This window comes from Bubalus kerabau, chromosome 4 (genome assembly GCF_029407905.1).
Source record: "Bubalus kerabau isolate K-KA32 ecotype Philippines breed swamp buffalo chromosome 4, PCC_UOA_SB_1v2, whole genome shotgun sequence".
Classification (NCBI taxonomy): domain Eukaryota; kingdom Metazoa; phylum Chordata; class Mammalia; order Artiodactyla; family Bovidae; genus Bubalus; species Bubalus kerabau.
The window spans coordinates 42,023,723-42,041,999 of record NC_073627.1 but is presented as its reverse complement, the minus strand read 5'-3'; the positions used below and the strand labels follow the sequence as shown (position 1 = coordinate 42,041,999).

General features: G+C 46.7%; 1 protein-coding gene and 1 non-coding gene across 10 annotated transcripts in view; one reads left to right on the top strand and one right to left on the bottom strand.

The window, feature by feature from the left end:
* Positions 1-18,277, top strand: part of RPH3AL (rabphilin 3A like (without C2 domains)) — a 137,820-nt gene that overhangs the window by 24,219 nt on the left and 95,324 nt on the right. For 2 of the 9 annotated variants that reach the window (XM_055576986.1, XM_055576981.1), the window contains exon 2: positions 18,134-18,261. The exons of 6 other annotated variants lie outside the window; for them this stretch is intronic. The gene's annotated coding sequence lies outside the window, so the exon portion shown is untranslated. Of the gene's footprint in view, positions 1-5,394; positions 5,999-18,133; positions 18,262-18,277 lie in introns of those variants that run through there. One more of the 9 variants, XR_008713126.1, reaches the window with a different exon arrangement.
* Positions 9,762-9,834, bottom strand: TRNAG-UCC (transfer RNA glycine (anticodon UCC)). The gene has a single exon. It is a non-coding gene; the product is annotated as a tRNA-Gly (tRNA).

Here is an 18,277-nt window from a genome sequence, read left to right as displayed (position 1 = left end):
AACTAGAGTTGCAAGTCTGAACATCAGTTTTATCGGGAGACATTTTTGGGGAGGGTATTACTTAGGGTAGGGGAGAAGCATTGTTTGTTTGATTAATTTTGGCTGTGCTGAGTCTTTGTTGTGCTCGGGCCTCATTGCAGAGGCTTCTCTGGTTGCGGAGCCTGGGCTCTAGAGGGCCGCTAGTTGCAGCGCTCGGGCTGAGTTGAGCCTTGGCTCGTGGGATCTTCCCGGACCAGGGGTCGAACCCGTGTCCCCTGCCTCGACAGGTGGATTCTTAACCACAGGAATACCAGGGAAGTCCAGAAGGGTTGTTTTCATTTTAAAAGAATTAATTCACATGGTGTAGAATGGGAAATCTTGAGCTTGGAGACCCTGCCTTTGGCCTGGCTGTTTCTGGCCACACTCCCCTTCCCTAGATGCCGGGGGAGGTGCATGTAGGGAGGAGGGGAATCTGAGTTCGCTTTCCACTGTTATTAGCCTCACTTAGGTGAAAGCCTGAGAACAAAGTTGGTCTTCCTTGGTGGCTCAGGCTGTAAAAGGTCCACCTACAACTCAGGAAACTCAGGTTTGATCCCTGGGTTGGGAAGATGCCCTGGAGAAGGGAATGGCAACTCACTCCAGTATTCTTGCCGGGAAAATCCCATGGACAGAGGAACTTGGTGGGCTACAGTCCATGAGGTCACAAAGAGTCGGATACGACTGAGCATCTAAGCACGCACGTGGCTGTTTTCACAGCTTCCCAGGAAGCCCCAGGTCTCTGATCTCAACCTGCCGTAAATTATTACCCGGGAGCTGTGTCCTAATCGCCTATGACCTTAACCAGCTATTCTATGAGTTACTTTCCAGCTCTAGCATTCAGAGAGCCCTCTGCCTTTCTGGCAAGGCCCTACTTCTCCCTTTCAGCTCTCTGCCAGACCTTCCTCCACTTGGAAGTCCTCTGGGATTGCCGCAGAGAGAATGCCTAACTGAGCCTGCTCTTTGCTGCCACTGTTCTTGGTACAGTCCCAGCATTTATTAGCGCCATTGTCTGATTCATTCAGGATTCATCCCACTCATATACAGTTTGCACTGGGTATTCACAGCCAACGAAACAGAGGTGGTCTCTCTCCCTACAGACCTTACAGAGATTACCAAGTAAAGAAAGAAATGCATGCATTCAAACTGTGATGCATCCGATGAAGACCTTTCCCTCTTAAGTGCCAGGCTGTGTCTCCCAGCCATGTGAGCCATGAGATGTGGATGGAGAAGATGTTTGTGGAATAAAGGCATGAACAGTACACACTCTTCTTATTTGCAGATAGGAAATCAAATTGTTAACACAAAAACAATTTGAAAAGTATGACACATTATACACATCTAATTATAATTATAGAGTATCACAAGATTCTTTCTCATTGGTGAAGATGAGGGCAATATATTTTTTGTCAGTAGAAGAAAATTAAGAAAAATTTCCCCCAGTCTCACTGGTAGCATTTGACTTAATTTTTTTTTTTAAGTTTACAGAAAAAAATTGAGTGAAGTGTACAGAGTTCCCACATTCTCCCTTACCCCAATTTCCCCTTATTAACATTTTTTAATGTGTCATACATTTGTCATAACTCACAGAGTGTACACCAAGAGTGACCCCCTGATGAAAACTACGGGCTTTAGTTTACAGTAAGGTACCACTATCACGCTGGCATTGGTGGTTCAGTGGTAGAATTGCTGTGATCAGGGACTCCCACGCGTATTTACTTGTGATTGCACTGGGCTGCTCTCTAGTTCCCGTACGCAGGCTTCTCACTGGGGTGGCTTCTTTCATGGAGCACGGGCTCTAGGGTGCTCAGGCTCAGTAGTTGGATGGCACAGGCTTAGCTGCCCCATGGGACGTGGAATCTTCCAGAACCAGGGATCAAAGCCGTGTCCCCCGCATTGGCAAGCGGATCTTTAACCACGGTACCACCAGGGAAGTCCCATTATTAACACCTTACATCAATGCAGTACATTCGTTACAAATGATGAGCTGATGCTGATAATGTTAGTCACTCAGTCATGTCTGACTCTTTGTGACCCCATGAACTGTAGCCCGCCAGACTCTTCTGTCCGTGGAATTCTCCAGGCAAGAATACTGGAGTGGGTTGCCATTCCCTTCTCCAGGGTGTCTTCTCAACCCAGGGATCTAACCTGGGTGTCCCACATTGCAGGCAGAGTCTTTACCATTTAAGCCACCAGAGAAGCCCCTAACACAGAGTGCAACACATCGGCCGGGAATCAAACCCGGGCCTCCCGAGTGGTAGGGGAGAATTCTACCACTGAACCACCAATACACGCATGATAGTGATACATTATTGTAAACTAAGGCCCATAGTTTTCTTTAGGGGGTCACTCTTGGTGTACATTCTATGAGTTATGACAAATGTATAATGACATGTATCCACCATGACCGTATCATTACAGAATTATAGTTTCACAGTCCTAAAAATCCCCTGTGTCCCGCATATTCATCCTTCCCTTGCTCCCCCTGAACTTCAGATCTCTTTACTGCCACTGTAGTTTTATCTTTTTCAGAATATCATACCTTTCAGATTGGCTTCTCTCATTTAGCAGTATGCATTTAAGCTTCCTCCATGTCTTTTCATTGCTTGGTAGCTTTTTTATTTTTCTATTTATTAATTTGTTTTCACCTTTATTGCTGAGTTTTATTCCATTGTCTGGATATAGCACCATTTATTTATCCATTCACCTATTGAAGGACATCTCGGTTGCTTTCATGTTTTGACAATAATGAATAAATCTGGTATAAACCTTAGCATGCCATATTTGTATATGTGTAGATGTAGGTTTCCAATTCTTTGGGTAAACACCAAGGAGTATAACTGTTGGATCATATAATAAGAGTACGTTTAGTTTTGTGAGATACTGCTTTTCAAAGTGGCTGGACCGTTTTGCAGTGAATGAGAGTTCCTGTTGCCCAGCATCCTCGTCAGCATCTGGTGGCGTCAGCGTTCTGAATTTCGGCCATTTAATAGGTGTGCAGCGGCGTCACGTTGTTTCCTTGGTTTGCAGTTGCTCAATGACATATCACATAGAGCATCTTCATGCTTATTTGCCATCTTGCATATCTTCTTTGGTGAAGTATCTGTTTCTTGCCTATTTTTAACTGGGTTGTTTGCCTTCTTATTTCTTTTTAATATTATTTTCCCTATTTAGAATATTATTCATTGTCTCTACTTACCTGAAAGGATAATGAAAGATTGTGTGTGTGGGTGAGGATGACTGGCATGGGAAAGTGAAAGTGTTAGTCACTCAGTCACATCCTATTCTTTGCAACCCCACGGGTTGGTGCCTGCCGGGCTCTTCTGTCCCTGGGGTTTCTCAGGCAAGAATACAGAATTGGGTTGCCATTTCCTTCTCCAGGGGAACTTTCTAACCCAGGTCTCCCAAATTGCCAGCAGATTCTTCACTGTCTTAAGGCCCCAAAACACACATACTTCTGTTAAGTGCTGAGAACTTGGGATATCCTTGAGATCAAGAAATGGAGCTTGGAGTTCAAATCCTGGGCTTTGTCACTTACACGCTGTGTGACTTTGGGTACATCGTGTACCTCCCTGAGCCTCAATTTGCTCACCTGTAAAATGGAGATGTTAAAACCTGCTGTGAAAAATAGAGAAGATGATTCTATAAAGTCCTTGGCACCCTGCTGGAGAAATAGTAAACGCTCAATTAGTGATGGGTCTTCTCATAGATAATGAGCAGAAATACCTTTTGCTTCTCCTGTGTGACATTTTGCTCTCCCTCGTGCCCTCATTTTTGAGACCTCAGAACCCACTAGAATTCCACGTGCACTTCCAGTGCACACTTGTGATGTACCTGCGTGTGGGGAGCCAGCCATGTCCCCGCAGGTACCCACTTCTCACCAGCCCTTCCCATCCTCCTCTCCCTTCCCCGGTGGGAGCCCCGGACACGTCCCGCTCACCTCTTCTTGGTCATTCCTTCCACCCACCGTGTCCCCTGGGCTCCTGTTTCTCCAGCCTGGCTATATATGTCGGCACCCCAGCTACTCCCCGTTCTGACTTCTCTGAAGATGGATTGTAGGCCTGTTGTTTTTTTTTTTTTTCCTGAGGGAGATCCTGCTGGTGGCAGTGAGGAAAAGGCAGAGAGGCAGGAAAGTGACCAGGTTGGTGGGGTCCTCCCAGCATTGACTCTAGACTGGCCCACTCCTGGCTCCTTTCGAGATGGGCCCTGGGATCGGTTTCTGAAGTGGCCTCACCCACATGGTCCCCACCCTTCTCGGGAAAGCCACATGCCCTTTCCCCTCTTGCTGGCTTCTCTTCCCTGTTGATATACACTTTGCTCACCAGGCATCTGCCCTGCCCAGAAAGGATCTCCTCTGGGCATTTCCCGCAGTGCTGAATGAAAGACCCAGAAACCATCCACATACACGCAGGCTACTGGGAGATAGGGCCAGGCCTTCTAAGGCTCTTTGTAGAGCAGTCAGGGAAGCGCCAGGACTGACCACAGCAGAGGGCGAGTTCTGCAAAGCTGCTGCCCCCTCCCACTGGGGATGCAGCAGTTCAGCGGGTATGCTCATAGAGGGGAGTAATAATAGCATATTTTTATAATATATTATTCTATTATAAACTGACCTCCTGGGCCGTTGAGAGAGTAAAATGAATTAATATGTGTCAAATGCTCAGAACAGAACTCTCACATTCAGGGTTAAATAAGGGTGTCGGCTGATATTGCCATCATCTGCTCAGACCCTTTCTCCAAGGCGCCCCCCTCTCACTCCCCTTACCCATCTCATAGCTCCTACCTGCTTCAGTTCCCTCAGGGGAGCTTAGGGGATTGAAAGGACATTTTGGAATGTCCTTAACTCTAAGGAAAGTCCTGTTTATTCAGTTCAGTACAGCAGCATTCACTGATGCCTCCTACTTGTGCTGTTCTTGGTATTGGGAATTCCAGGCGAATCATACTGATGGTGGTGGTGGTGATGAAGATAGTGATGATGGTGATGATGGTAACCATGGTGATGGTGATGATGGTGATAACGGTGGTGGTGGTGATGAAGATAGGGATGATGGTAACCATGGTGATGGTGATGGTGGTGATAACGGTGGTGATGGTGATGATGGTGGTGGTGGCAGCAGCCCTTCACTGGGACTGCACAGTGTTTTGGGTCCTATCTATGTGTGTTACCTGTACCATTTAAATCAGAGTTTTTCAAATTGGCGCTTTGACATTTTTGGCTGGCTAATTTTATGTTGTTGTGGGGTAGGGTGCTCTGCTGTGCATTGTAAGGTGTTTAGCAGCATCCTGACCTCTCCCCACTATCCATCTGGCCCCCGGGTACCTCCTGGGGGAACAAAATCACCCTGGTTCAGAACCACTGATCTAATTTACTCTTCCCCACAGGCCAGGAGGCAGCTACTCATTTTACCAATGAGGCAACTAAGGCCTAGAGAGATGAAGGAAGCTGCCAAGGTCACTGAGCTAATAATTCACACAGAGCCAGAAGGCAGATCCCAGATACCTGCCCCAAAGAACAGACTCGGAAGGAGTCTGCCCTTTATGTTTTGGCAGAAGAAGAGAATTCATCAGCCACTGGCCGGGCCACCTGGGGTACGTGACCAGGTTGGGGTCTGCTTGGTCAGCCCGGGTATCCACTGCCAGATTCATTTGGAGCTAATAAAACCTGTGGCTGCTGCCCATTTTCTGACTTGGTTTGAAACCAAAGACTGAATGTATTTATGTGGACACTCTCTGCAGGCCCCTGGCCTTGGCCATGATACTGCTTCTCCTTCCTCCAGACAGAGCCCTGTCGCCTGCAGACACCCGTGGGGAGAAGGAACAGGCGTGGGTGTATTTTTCTGCAGAGGGGCCTCCTAGGCGCATTCTCCCACTGAGGCTGTGAATCTGGTTTATGGTTTGCATGCCCAAAATATTCTTTTGTAATTTTACTTTTATTTAATAATAGTTTATCATGAAAAAATAAAAATATAGAGCAAAGTTGAAAGAAGTTTGTGGTGTCCACCTGTATGCCCACTGCTTTAGATTCTACTTTTAATATTTTACTGCACTTGTTTCCCTTGTGCAGACCCCAGCTCAGCGTCATCTCTGGTTGGTGGGTCTGTGAACACACTGTTAATTCTCCCTGAGGAGAACACACTGATAACGTACATAGTGGTAATAAGACAAAATGCCCCCCAGGTTAAGGGGGGAGGTCAAGTGTCATGGATGACTCAACTCACTGTTAAAGCAAAACTACAACTATACTCCAATAAAAATTAATTTTTAAAAAGTTAAAATGTTTAAAAATAAATAAAGTGAAAGTAATGAAAACAAGGCACTAAGTAGATTGGAAAGTTATTTAGTTAAAAATGTCATCTAGTATTTAGTCCATGTCATTTTAAGGTATAGAAATAATACAGGTTCTTTTATTGTTATTTTTTGGGCTGTGACCTGCAGCATGCAGGCTCTTAGTTCCCCGACCAGGGATTGAACCCGGGGCCTCAGCAGTAAAAGCACTGAGTCCTAACCACTGGGCCGCCAGGAAGTCCCCAAGTGCAATAGTTTCAAGCAATAGAAATCATACAAACTGCCTGACACAAAGAAGGCCACATGTGTGAAATGCTAGATTATGTCGTCTTTTCCTTTTGTGGAGTCATCCTTTGTCTAAGAAATAAGAAAGACCTTGGCAGACATCTAACCCCTTCCTCCACTAACTCCTGTTCCCTCCAGCCCACATCTCATGCGGGGAAGTGGGGGCCCCCACAGTCACCCCTTGAGTCCCTTCTCACCTTCCCCAGGTGGGCTTTGGGCTGGGAGGGGATGTGGGGCCACAGCACATCACGTATTCCTTGGTATATATGATTCTGAATAACAGATACCTTTAATCAAGCTTGTTTTTATTTTATATATTTATTTGGCCACACAGGATGTGGGATCTTAGTTCCCTGACCAGGAATTGAACCCATGTCCCCTACATTGGAAGCAAATATTTTTAATCACTGGACCACCAGGGAAGTCCTGAACTTGTTGTTTTATAATTGTTAAATTAAAGCTTTTTATTTTGAAATTATTTAGGTTTCCATAAATGTTGAAAGAATGGTTCACAGAGTTCCTGCCTACCCCTCACCCTGCTAGCCCTGTTAATATCTTATATAACAATGTAACTGCTCTTCAGTTTGTTTTTTTAAGTATATATATTTTTTATATTTGCTGTACTGGGTCTTAGTTGTAACATGTGGGATCTAGTTCCCTGACCAGGGATCAAACCCAGGCCCCTTGCATTGGGAGTGTAGAGTCTTAGCCACTGGACCACCTGGGAAGTCCTGTCAGTTTTTCCTTATCATTTATGACCTTCACATTTCAGAAGAGTTCTGGTCAGTTGTTATGTAGAGCATCTCTCCATGAGCGACTGAACTGAACTGATATTTTCTCATGTTTACATTGCAGTTATGTGTTTGGGGCAGGAATACTACCAAAATGATGATATATCTTTCTCAGTATATGGTATCAGGAGGGCCTTGATGCCCATATGTCTTATCACTGGTGATATTAGTCTTGATGACTTGGGTAAGGTAGTATCTGCAAGGTGTCTCCCCTGTAAAGTTACTATTCTTTTAACTTTGTAAATATAGTATCCGTCCATGAATCTGGCCTGCACAGTTATTACTGGGGTGCTTTAATGCTGATTCTTCTGTTTCCTTCATTCCTTCTGTACCAGACAGACTGCACATATATTTCAGGTTCAGTTCCAGACCACTGGGATAAAGCAAATGTCAAAGGGAGTCACACATTTTTTGGTTTCCCAGTGCTTGTAGAAGTTATATACACATAATACTATAGTTATTAAGTGTGATGGTATGGGGAGGGAGGAGGGTTCAGGATGGGGAACACATGTATACCTGTGGCGGATTCATTTCGATATTTGGCAAAACCAATACAATATTGTAAAGTTTAAAAATAAAATAAAATTAAAACAACAACAACAACAACAATGTAACAAGCTGAGTAAATTAAAGTCACTAAGTTTTGTCCAACTCTTTGCAACCCCATGGACTGTATAGCCCACCAGGCTCCTGTGTCCGTGGAATTCTCCAGGCAAGAATACTGGAGTGTGTTGCCATTCTCTTCCCCAGGGGATCTTTCTAATCCGGGGAATGAACCCAGGTGTCCTGCATTGCAGGCAGATTCTTTACTGTCTGAGCCACCAGGGAAGCCCATACCAACATACATGCCTCAAATAAAAAATACTCTATTGCTGAAAGGTGCAAACTATCATCTGAGCCTTCAGTAAGTTGTAATCTTTTGGCAAAAATAACATCAAAGATCACTGATTGTAGATCAGGTAACAATGATAAAAGTAATGAACATTTTGAAATAGTGCAAGAATCACCAAAATGTAACACAGAGTCACAAAAAGTGAGCAAATGCTGTTAGAAAAATGGCCCCAGTAGATGCTCAGTGCAAGTTTGCCACAAACCTTCAATTTGCTGAAAAACACAATTATCTGCAAACCACAATTAAGTGTGATATGTCTGTATTTATTAACTGGTACCAGAAGGCAATGGCACCCCACTCCAGTACTCTTGCCTGGAAAATCCCATGGACGGAGGAGCTTGGTGGGCTGCAGTCCATGGGGTCCTGAAGAGTCAGACATGACTGAGCGACTTCACTTTCACTTTTCACCCTCCTGCATTGGAGAAGGAAATGGCAACCCACTCCAGTGTTCTTGCCTGGAGAATCCCAGGGACGGGGGAGCCTGGTGGGCTGCCGTCTATGGGGTCGCACAGAGTCAGACACAACTGAAGCGACTTAGCAGCAGCAGCAGTAGGAGTAGCCCTTCTGTAAGAGAGAATTGTCCACCTCCCCTATTAATTTGTTTATTCAATTTTTATATCATATTTATTTTATCTTATGGGTTATAATCCAGTACTATTGTTATTTTTGTTGTTGGAAAAAGTGTTCCAGCTTTTGGGACTTCTCTGGAAGTCCAGTGGTTAAGACTCGGCCTTCCAATTCAGAGGGTGTGGGTTCAGTCCCTGGTTGGGAGCTAAGATCCCACATGCCTCTGGCCAAAAAACAAATCATGAAACAGAAGCAATATTGTAACAAATTTAATAAAGACTTTAAAAATGGTCCACATAAAAAAAATCTTAAAAAAACCCCAACAGTTCCAGCTTTAGCCGTTGAGAGTTCATTATGGAAGTTTTATTGTGAAAGTTTTCAACCCTTACAGAAAATCTGGACAAACAGGACAAAGAAACCCCTCCACTTAGATTCAGTCATTCTTAGCATTTGACCATATTTGCTTTCTCTCTCTCTCTCTTCCCTGCCCCTCTCCCACAGTGTTTTCACAAATGCACCATCTGTTGTTTTCATATTGAGGTTAATTTGTAGTTAATCTGTCCCCAGGCCATCAGAGGGTGACGGGAAAATGTAAGTGGCCAGTTCTTTGTCCCCTGGAGACTGTGTACCTGGTTGCCCTGTCCAGGCCCCCGGTCTGTGCTTCACTGTGCTCCATGCTTTGTTTTGTAACAGCTTTATTGAGATGTAACTCATATACCATAGAGGTCACCCATAAAAAGTATACCATTCTGGGGGGTTTGGTGTATTCACAGATATAAGCAGCCGTCACCACAGCCAGTTTTAGAACATTTTCATCTCCCCAAAGAGAGACCCCATATCCTTTAGCTATCACCTGTCTTCCTCCCCCGTAAGCTCTAGGCAGCTATTATTATTATTTTGGCTGTGCCACACAGCATGTGAGATCTTACTTCCCCAACTAGGGATCGAACCCATGCCCCCTGCACTGGAAGTGCAGAGTCTTAACCACTGGACCACTGAGGAAATGCCAGCCCTAGACAACTACTAAATGTATTTAGAGTCTCTATAGATGTGTCTATTCTGGACGTTTCATATAAAAGGAGTCATATGCTATGCTATCTTTTGTGGCCTGGCTTCTTCTAACATGATGTATTCAAGGCTCATCCCTGTTGTTGCATGAATCAGCACTTTGTTCTTTTTTATGGCCAGAAAGTTATGACCAACCTAGATAGCATATTCGGAGAAGGCAATGGCACCCCACTCCAGTACTCTTGCCTGGAAAATCCCATGGACAGAGGAGCCTGGTTGGCTACAGTCCATGAGGTCGCTCAGAGTCGGACACGACTGAGCGACTTCCCTTTCACTTTTCACTTTCCTGCATTGGAGAAGAAAATGGCAACCCACTCCAGTGTTCTTGCCTGCAGAATCCCAGGGACAGGGGAACCTGGTGGGCTGCCGTCTATGGGGTCGCACAGAATCGGACACGACTGAAGTGACTTAGCAGCAGACCCTTATCAGATATGTGATATGCAAATATCTTTTTCCATTCTGTGAGTTACATTTTCACCTTCTTTTTTAACATTTTATGAATCATTTATGTATATATTTCACTCTAAATGGACATTTGAAGCTATTTCTTGTTTGCGTGCGTTAAGATAATATAACAGTAAATGTACCTATCTTTTGTTGAACAAGTGAACCCATTTTTGAGGGAGAAGATAGTTCCAAGACCAGGGTGGCAGCTTTTCTAGCATCCTTGCCTTCCAAAGTTACATTGTCACATGTTCAGCTTTAAAGATTTGCACCCTGGAGAATGAGGTGGGTTGTGCTGGCTGTTTGTGGGCCTGGGTCGCAAGGTACAGGCATTGAAGCCACCCGTTTTATTCAGAATCTTGAAAGGCAGTGTTTATTAATAGACATTTTTTCTTTTTCTCTCAAACACTCAAGGTAGACCTGAGCCATAAAAATCAGGGAGGTTATACATGGAAAGCAATAGTAATTCTGCTGTTTATGAAATTTAATAAAAGGTTTATATGGTAAGCATTCATTCTTTTAATATTTTTTCTATAAATATACCATGAAAATATTGCATTTGGGATTAGGGTTAGTTCTTTGGTGCACAGTTTTTTAATGTCAGTAACATCCCCTTTATTTTTTTTTTTCTTTTGTTGGTATGCTTTTGGTATAAAGTGATATATCATTGTGGTTTGGGTTTGCATTCTTTTATATTTATTTATTTGTCCTGGGTCCTAGCTGTAGCACACAGGATCTTCAGTCTTTGTTGTGGGATGTGGGACATCTAGTGTGGCACGTGGGATCTAGTTCCCTGGTCAGGGATCAAACCCAGGTCCCACGTATTGGGAGCGTGGAGTCTTAGCCCATGGACCACCACAGAAGTCCCTGGCTTTACATTCTTTTTTTTTTTTTTTTTTTTGGCTTTACATTCTAATATCTGAGAAACCACTGCCAAATCTGAGGTCATGAAGTTTTGCCTGTCTATTATCTTCTCAGTGCTTTACAACTTTTAGCTCTTACATTTAGGTCTTGATCCATTTAGAGTAACATTTTTAAATGGTATGATGTAAGGGTCCAACTTCATTCTTTTGCATGTGACTGTTCCGTTGCCATCGCTGTTTACTGAAAAGACTCTTCTTCCCCCATTGAGTGGTCTTGACACTCTTGTCAAATGATCAGTTGATCACAGATGGGTGGGTTTACTTGTGGACTCTCAGTTCTATTCTGGCACACGTGCTTTGAGTGTCATCTGGGCACAAGGTTTGTGCTGCTCTTGGGGAGTGTTTTGTACAGTAGGAGAGGTCAGAAGCTTTCACAAGCCACCAGAGACTGGCAAGTGCTGGGAAGAGGTAAAAAATGTGGAGATGCCGAGGAGGGAATCAGTGCTTCAGGCCAGGGCAATGGATGTGGATTGGGGAGCAGCCGGGGGCTGTTTGGAGGAGGCCTGGGCTTAAGCATCTAACAGGGTATGATGCCAAGTGTTTCTGTTTGTCTGGAGACAGATTTGGCAAGGTGGCATAGAGCCTGTAGATGGCCTGGCACTCCCAAGTGGGGACAATAGGCTTGATTTGCAAGTGTCTGAGCAGAGCCGGGCTTTGGCAGGGCCCCTCTGGTGGCAGGGTAGGCTGAGTCAGGTGGGTGAGCCAGGAGGCAGGGGAATCACTTAGGATCCTAGGGTGACTGAGGTCTGGGCGAGCTCCTGGGTCAGGAGACCTGTGGCTTCATGTCACTCTGCCCTGTGGGCATAGGAGGAGGCATAGCAGCCCTGGAGACCCTGCTGCCCATTTCCTGGGCCTCACACCTCTAGTCCCAGATGCTGGCTGCCTGCTCCAGGAAATTCACACCAGCCTGCCTCCTCTGCAGTACCTGCAGCTCTGCTCCAGGTAACCCCGAGCCTTCTCCTATTTGGCCAATTCCTACAGACACACTCCTGTACACTCCTAAGGGCTGGGAGCACAGAAGAGGCTTGGAGAGTGTGCCTTGCTTTATTACCTTCATTAGGTGCCACACGCTGCAGCCGGGACTCCTTGGGGGCAGAGAGGGTGACAGAAAGTGCCAGGGGCCAGCTGCATGGCCTTGAGCGAGTGGCTGCACCTTTCAGTCATCAGTCAGACCTCTTCTCTGAAAGTGGATGATGACATGCCATCCCTTTGGGACTGTGATGAGTTTCACTTGGCCAGCCTGTGGCCAGCACCTGGCAAGTGGGCAGGGCCCTGTGCAGTCCTATGCTTTCCCTCCCAGTTTGGTAGCTCAGGGCCAGACTGAGCACAAGCAGGGACATTTTGATTTGTGGGCTCCTCCTTAAAACCTCCAAAACTACTGGCAAAATGTCGGTGCTGCTGCTTGGTCTTTTCGCTGCTCATCTTCTCTGTACCTAGCCACCTGCTGGGGGTGGTCCCCTTTCTCACTCTCAGATGCCTACCCCCTGCCTTGCTTGAGTCTTCAGCAGTCCTCGCCAGGGTCTTTCGTGATGGACACCCCCACTTCTTTGCAGTCTTAGCCTCCACCAGGGGAACTGAGGAGTGTGCAGAGAAATTAATAGCTGGCACCTGGGCAGTGCGTACTTAACCTTGGAGCTGGAACAGGGAACCAACTATTTGTGTTTCCATGAACGAGAGGGGACAGCTGGCCACAGATAGCAGCTGGGTCAGCAGGGGTTGCCTTGGCTGCTGGCTTTAAGCAAACAGCCAGGGCCAGGGTTCCTTCCCCAGCTCTGGGAAAGTGGGTGGAAGAAGACTGAAGGACCTGGCGGAGCCCTGAGGAGAGTCACCTGAGAGCCGGGGTCCTGGCAGGGCTGTCAGAGGCCACTGCTCCTGGGACCCAAGTGCACAGAGGACCACCCTGTCGGCACACCTGAGGCTGGGGTGAGAAGGGGTGGGCCTCTTTTCCTTCCAGAGGCGTCTCTGCCTCATGGAGAGGTTTCTCTTGGGCTCTTCCAACAAGCACCTTTGGGTGTGAGCTGAAATCAGATTTCCTTTGCAGAAATTCTGTTTGCCTGAGATTTTCCACACAAATTGAATAGATGGAAGCAGGCTTGTTTTTCTGCATTAGGAAACAAATAGCATTTACACTCCTCGTGCACCCCGAGTCAGGTGCCTGGCGACACCTGGGACAGACGTTGGGCATTTTCTGAGCAGAGTCCCCCAAGCCACAGACAGCTGCTTACCCTGAGGGCTTGATTTTATCTTGGTAACCTTTGAGCTAAGTTTCAGTTTCATCTCCTGTTCTTTGCTTTTTGTGCCATTGATTTCTTTTTTGACCATCTGGTGAATCCTATGGAATGTTTCTCAAAATAACGGCTCTCAATGCACGAACCGTGTTACAGAAGAAGCCAATTGTATTGACATTATTATCAGAATGTATTTTTTTTTAAACAAAACAAGCTTCTGATATAGTAACTTATGTGCTTCTTTTTTTGAATCATTAAGTAAACAGCCTTGTTGTTGTTTAGTTACTAAGTCACCTCTGACTCTTTGCGACCCCATGGACTGTAGCCTGCCAGGCTCCTCTGTCCATGGCATTTCCCAGGCAAGAATACTGGAGTGGGTTGCCATTCTTTTCTGCAAGTAAACAGCCTTGCCATTGGTCTAGTAACCATTGTAATTTTTAAAATCACCACAACATATGATATTTTTATTTGCTTTTATTAATTGCTAAATCTATTAGGAGACAACAAGATTATTGGAAGAACTGGTAACAATAGTTTTTTATTTGAAGTAGCTTTCTTTTATTGAGAAAATTTCAACCCATTAGAAGCTGGTTTTCTTATCTCAAGTTAATTATTTTCTAATTCTGGTTATTAGATGTTAAAAAAATATTCATGTCAATTTCAGGATTATAAAAATTTAGTTTTTAACATATTAGTCTATTGTCTATAGTATAATGTACATCTGAATGTAATAACTATCATAATTTTAAAGTAGTGATGAGCATAAATAACATTGAGGTATCTGCAGCTCTGTATTGTGATATGAAAATATCTGTGATTCTATTGATGACCAAGACGCTGGAATTTTTCATATGACTGTGGTGTGTTGCCTGTATTCATAATGAATAGGTCATTTCAGTTACAGGTTAATGAAAATACAGTTTGCTCCCGTCCAAGTTCACTGGTCCCCTGTTAAGAACTCCCAAGACAAGCAGTGACCAAAGGAGATGGTTTTCCCAAATCCACTTTTCACAGCAACCATGACAACTCCTGGGGCTTCCCAGGTGGCGCTAGTGGTAAAGAACCCATTTGCCAATGCAGGAGACATAAGAGACATGGGTATCCCTGGTTCGGGAAGATTCCCTGGAGGAGGACATAGCAACCCATTCCAGTATTCTTGCCTGGAGAATCCCATGGACAGAGGAGCCTGGAGGGCTATAGTCCATCGGTTCACAAAGAGTCGGACATGACCGAGGGGACTTAGCACATACGCAGGCACACACATGATAACTCCCTGTCTTAGATGTATTAATAGATCCCTCTCCCAGTCCTGAGCACCCCAGGACCTCCAGGGTGGGGGGTAAAGACTATTTTGAACATCTGTACATTCACAGGGTCCACTATCTCTGCTGTCCCCACTCTCATAGTAGGACTCTGGCCTTTCTCTTCCCTAAGTATCATGGGTTGAATTGTGTCCCCAGGGGGACATATTGAGGAACTTCCCTGGGGGTCCAGTGATTGAGAATTCGAGCTCCAATGCAGGGGGTACAGGTCTAATCCCAGGTTGGGGAACTAGGATTCCACGTGCTGCAGGGCAGCTAAGCCCTTGTGCTGCAAATACTGAGCCTGTGAACCCTGGCCCCCATTTGCCTCAACCAGAGAGAGGCCCATGTGCCACAACCAAAACCCGATGCAGTCAAATGAATAAATAATTTTTTAAAAGGGGGCATGAAGAAGTCCTAATGCTCAGAACCTCAGAATGTGAATTAATTTGAAAATGGGGCATTGCTGATGTAATTAAGATGAGGTCATATTGGGATCTCCTATGGTCTTTTTAGTTTTTGGCCTTGCCACACGGCTTATGAAGTTTCAGTTCCCTGACCAGGGATTGAACCTGGGCACTTGGCAGTAAGAGTCCCAACCACAGGACCATCAGGAAATTCCTGGTCTTAATTCAGCATGAAAAGAAACACAGGGAGATGGCCACATGGAGACACAGAGGGAAGAATGCCACGTGAAGATGAAGAGAGAGGTTGGAGTGATGTAGCGACAAACCAAGGAGCACCCAACATCGCCAGAAAACAGCAGGAGCTATAGCAGATGCTTCGTAGACAGATTCTCCTCTGGGTCCTTCAGGGGGAGCTTGGCCTTGCTGACATCTTGGTTTTGGACTTCCAGGCTCTAGGACTGTTGTAAGGCTCCCAACTCGTGGTACTTGGTTATGGCAGCCCTCAGAAGTAATTCCGCCTGGTCCCCTGAGGACCAGAGCACTGCTTTGGGCCCTGTGAGGCTTCCCTCCTTCCTGTGTATTTGAGGATGAGTCCTGCCCCAGGAGTCTGGTTGCCTTGGAGTCTCCTGCCATCAGCCCTGTGATCGTCTTCAGCTAGGACCTCCACCTGCTCTGTTTCAGGCATCTTAGAAACAACAGAAGTGAGCTATGCCTCTGGGGACAGGGAGGCAGAGCTTGTGGCTGTTAAAATTGGAGGGCTGGCGCCTGAAGGGAGAGGAGCAAGGAGCAGGGCGTTTTGCATCTCATTTTGGTTGGAGGCTGCAAGTATCGTCTTAGCCTGGGAATGAGAAATCGAGGAGACAAAGAGACGGGCAGGGATTTGGGTCCACTGGAGAGGACATTTTGGGTGAGGATTTACTTCCCTGGGAAGAAGACCCCTGCAGCAATAAGTGGGGCCTTCTGGGGGGGCGGGTACCGGGAGCTGCCCCCTGCTCACCCTGCAGTCAGCTGAAATGTGTCACGTGCCTGGCGCAGGGTCGCACTCAGAGCTTGTTTGTTGAATGAATGAATGAGGGCAGTGAAGACAGAAGCAGTGCTGCTTGTCTGTCTGAGGCCAACAGCATGCTCAGTCTTGTGGCTCATGGCGGATGTGGGGATGTACCTGGGGCATCTAGGCTGGACTACTCCTTGCAGGGCCCAGAGCACAGACAGGAAAGGCTGCAGGAATCTAAAGACCCCACCAGAAGTAAAGGACCCCCCCAACCCCATCCAGGACACAGAGTGGACTGAAATGCTGAGGGGAGGCAAATGGGGTCGATTCTGAATTCCCAGAGGACTGGTGTGGGGCTTTTGCAGGCTGCCAGTGTACATAGGGAAGGTGGGTCATGGGACAAGTTCCAGAAACAAAGCTGAGCAGCCAGTTCCCAGCCACAAGAATGTGGGCCTCGTGGGAGAGATGAGGTGGCAGGTGATACTGGAAGGGTCATTTGGGCCAGTTTGTGGGTGGCCTTGGCGAAGCTTGGGTTTTTATCTTGGGCAAAGGGGAGCCACTGAAGGTTTTAAGAGCAAGGGACTTGCATGGTCTGACCTATGCTTCAAGGATGACCTCTCTGACTGCAAGTGAAGAGGGCGTAGTGAGCCCCTGGAGGTCCAAAGGCCAACTGGGAAGCTCCTGCCAGAGTCTGGGTAAAGACAAGGGGAGAATCAATGAAGAGGTGGGGTGGGAGCGAAGTCACCCAAGGAAGCAGAGCTGCGGGGTGCCCGATGACAGGGTGAGTCCTGGGGACCTTTGTCAGGCAGTAGCTTCCCCAGGGCTCTCTCTCATCTCCTGTGTCCTCTCCAGCCTTGCCTCATGCATAATCAGCCCGCAGAGAGCTTCCCTCGGGTTTCAGACAGGCCTTTGAGGCTCCCTGTCTGCGTCTTTCATCCTTCAAGTGCGGTGTGACAGGTGGAGGAAATGTTGATGTCTCGGCTCACCTTATCTTGCTTCTATTATCATGTTTCCCGTATCATAGTAACAGAGCAGATGTCAGGGCCTGTTGCTAAGGGTTCCCTGGAATATTAATACCTGGGTGTAGAACTGCAGGCTCTTAGGCAGTGTCTTTGAGGCCTCAGGAAGCAGCGGCTGGGTGGCAAGTATTCTTTTATATTCATCCCTGCTTTTTCTTTCCCCTCCTCAAGCCCTCATCTCCTCCCCCGATCCAGGCCCAGCTAGTTGTCTACATGGCAGACTCAGCAGCAGCCGTGAATAGGCAGCCACCCTCCCCTCCCGCACCCAGGGCAGGCATGACTGAAGGATCTCCACAGGAGGCTGAATGCGGACTCCCAATCCTTCCCCTGGCAGCTGTCCAGGCACCAGCTCAGATTTGGCCCTGGGGTGACCCCCTCCCCCTCTTCCAGCCCTGCACAGGCTACCTGAGAAGGCTCCGGGCCCTCCCCCAGCCCACCCTCTGGGACATGGGAGGGGGCAGAATGGGTTTTATTTGCTTCTTAATGCCCCTTGTCTTGCCTCTCTCATCTGGCCCTTTGACCTTTCTGCTGCTCACAGTTTGCAAGTCCAACTCCAAACAGCTCTGGGAGGTTGGGCTCCTCAGGATATTGAGGTCTGGGCTGGGATTTTGTTTACCAAATGCCATTTGTGTCAGTTATCTATTGCCATGGTAATGCTACATAACATCCATCCCCTAAGAGAATAGTTTACTACTTTAAAAAAAATGTTTATTTATTTGGCTGCGCAAGGTCTTAGTTGCAGCACTCAGGAGCTTCGATCTTCATTATGGCATTCGAAATCCTTAACTGTGGCATGCAGGATCTAGGCTTCCCTGACCAGAGATCGAACTCGGGCCACCTGCCTCGGGAGCACAGTGTCTTAGCCACTGGAACATCAGGGAAATTCCTACAACATTTCTTTATTGCTTCCGAGTCTACAGGTTGTCTGCTGCTCTTGGATGGGCCTCACGTCTCCTTTCTCGTGGTTCGGCTGCCCCCAGAAGTCCCCTGCATCTGCACTTGTGTTCTCTCTCAGTGGCTGTTTGGACCCGGCATCCTGCCGTCGCTGGTGACTCGTGTTTGCC